Source organism: Oncorhynchus masou, unplaced genomic scaffold, assembly GCF_036934945.1.
Source record: "Oncorhynchus masou masou isolate Uvic2021 unplaced genomic scaffold, UVic_Omas_1.1 unplaced_scaffold_1449, whole genome shotgun sequence".
NCBI classification, from domain to species: Eukaryota; Metazoa; Chordata; class Actinopteri; order Salmoniformes; family Salmonidae; genus Oncorhynchus; species Oncorhynchus masou.
The window spans coordinates 67,501-70,000 of NW_027004465.1; the positions used below are offsets into that span (position 1 = coordinate 67,501).

A 2,500-nucleotide genomic window follows, 5' to 3' on the forward strand; every position below is an offset into this window, starting at 1 on the left:
AAGAAAGAAAGGGAGGGAGGGAAAGAAAGGAGGAGAGGAAAGAAAGAAAGGGAGAGAGGAAAGAAAGAAAGAGGGAGGAGAGGAAAGAAAGAAAGGGAGGAAAGAAAGAATGGGAGAAGAGGAAAGAAAGAAAGGGAGGAGAGGAAAGAAAGAAAGGGAGGAGAGGAAAGAAAGAAAGGGAGGAGAGGAAAGAAAGAAAGGGAGGAGAGGAAAGAAAGAAAGAAAGGGAGGAGAGGAAAGAAAGAAAGGGAGAAGGTTTGGACGTATATATGCTTTATTTACCAGCTGATGAGCACAGTGATGGATTCTGTCATTACACAGAGAGAGAGAGATTCTGTCATTACACAGAGAGAGAGAGATTCTCATTACACAGAGAGAGAGATTCTGTCATTACACAGAGAGAGAGAGATTCTGTCATTACACAGAGAGAGAGAGAGATATTCTGTCATTACACAGAGAGAGAGAGATTCTGTCATTACACAGAGAGAGAGAGATTCTGTCATTACACACACAGAGAGAGATTCTGTCATCACACAGAGAGAGATTCTGTCATTACACAGAGAGAGAGAGATTCTGTCATTACACAGAGAGAGAGATTCTGTCATTACACAGAGAGAGAGATTCTGTCATTACACAGAGAGAGAGATTCTGTCATCACACAGAGAGAGAGATTCTGTCATCACACAGAGAGAGAGAGATTCTGTCATTACACAGAGAGAGAGAGATTCTGTCATTACACAGAGAGAGAGATTCTGTCATTACACAGAGAGAGAGATTCTGTCATTACACACAGAGAGAGAGAGATTCTGTCATTACACAGAGAGAGAGATTCTGTCATTACACAGAGAGAGAGAGAGATTCTGTCATTACATAGAGAGAGAGATTCTGTCATTACACAGAGAGAGAGAGATTCTGTCATTACACAGAGAGAGATTCTGTCATCACACAGAGAGAGAGATTCTGTCATTACACAGAGAGAGAGAGAGATTCTGTCATTACACAGAGAGAGATTCTGTTCACACAGAGAGAGAGAGATTCTGTCATTACACAGAGAGAGAGATTTCATCACACAGAGAGAGAGAGAGATTCTGTCATTACACAGAGAGAGAGAGATTCTGTCATTACACAGAGAGAGAGAGAGATTCTGTCATTAGTCACAAAGAGAGAGAGAGATTCTGTCATTACACAGAGAGAGAGAGATTCTGTCATTACACATTCTGTCATTACACAGAGAGAGAGAGAGATTCTGTCATTAGAGAGAGAGAGAGATTCTGTCATTACACAGAGAGAGAGATTCTGTCATTGCACACAGAGAGAGAGATTCTGTCATTACACAGAGAGAGAGATTCTGTCATCACAAAGAGAGAGAGAGATTTGTCATTACACAAAGAGAGAGAGATTCTGTCATTACACAGAGAGAGATTCTGTCATTACACAGAGAGAGAGAGATTCTGTCATCACACAGAGAGACAGAGATTCTGTCATCACACAGAGAGAGAGAGATTCTGTCATTACACACAGAGAGAGAGAGATTCTGTCATTACGCACAGAGAGAGAGAGATTCTGTCATCACACAGAGAGAGAGAGATTCTGTCATTACACACAGAGAGAGAGAGATTCTGTCATTACACAGAGAGAGAGAGATTCTGTCATTACACACAGAGAGAGAGATTCTGTCATTACACAGAGAGATTCTGTCATCACACACCCCAATTACCTCTCAGCTGATATCTGCCGGATGAATTCCCAACAAGAAGAGAATACGTTTAAGTCAAATGATGTCAATAACCTTTGACCTTTAGATGAGATTTGAATTTCCTCATTGGACGTGACTGTAATGTGAAGTTGTAGGTTGATTGAGTCCCAAATGGCAGAAGTAGTGCACTACATACGAAGTAGGTAGCCATGTAGGACTCCAGCCATATTTTCCTTCTTCATTAGAAGTGTGTAAAGTTTTCTCCCCAGGCTGCCAGGTTGTGTAGGTCTGGTGCTGCTGCAGCCTGTAGTGGGACTGACCCTGACACAGCCTTCTGACTGAGGGAAATGGGCCGGGACTTGGCTTGCGAGAGGATGGTTTGTTGGCAGGGAGAGGACAGGTGTGTTCATTACCTTTGCTAGCCAGTCTGATTGAGCCAGGTGGTGCTGCTCTTCTACAGATGGTAACCTCTCTACCTCACACACACTCACTCACACACTCACTCACTCACTCACTCACTCACTCACTCTCTGTCACACCACCTCCTCTCATTCCCTTTCCTTCTTATGGCTCCTCTTCCTTCCTCCCTCTCCTCCTCTCTCTCCCTTCTCCCTCTCTCTCTCTTCTCCCTCTCCTCCTCTCTCTCTTCTCCCTCTCCTCCTCTCTTCTCCCTACCTCCTCTCTCTTCTCCCTCTCCTCCTCTCTCTTCTCCCTCTCCTCCTCGCTCTCTCTCTCCTCCCTACCTCCTCTCTCTTCTCCCTCTCCTCGCTCTCTCTCTCCTCCCTCTCCTGTTATCTCTCTTCT

General features: G+C 44.2%; 1 protein-coding gene across 1 annotated transcript in view; it reads left to right on the top strand.

The window, feature by feature from the left end:
* LOC135530881 (armadillo-like helical domain-containing protein 3) overlaps positions 1 to 2,500 on the top strand; it is an 89,079-nt gene that overhangs the window by 67,367 nt on the left and 19,212 nt on the right.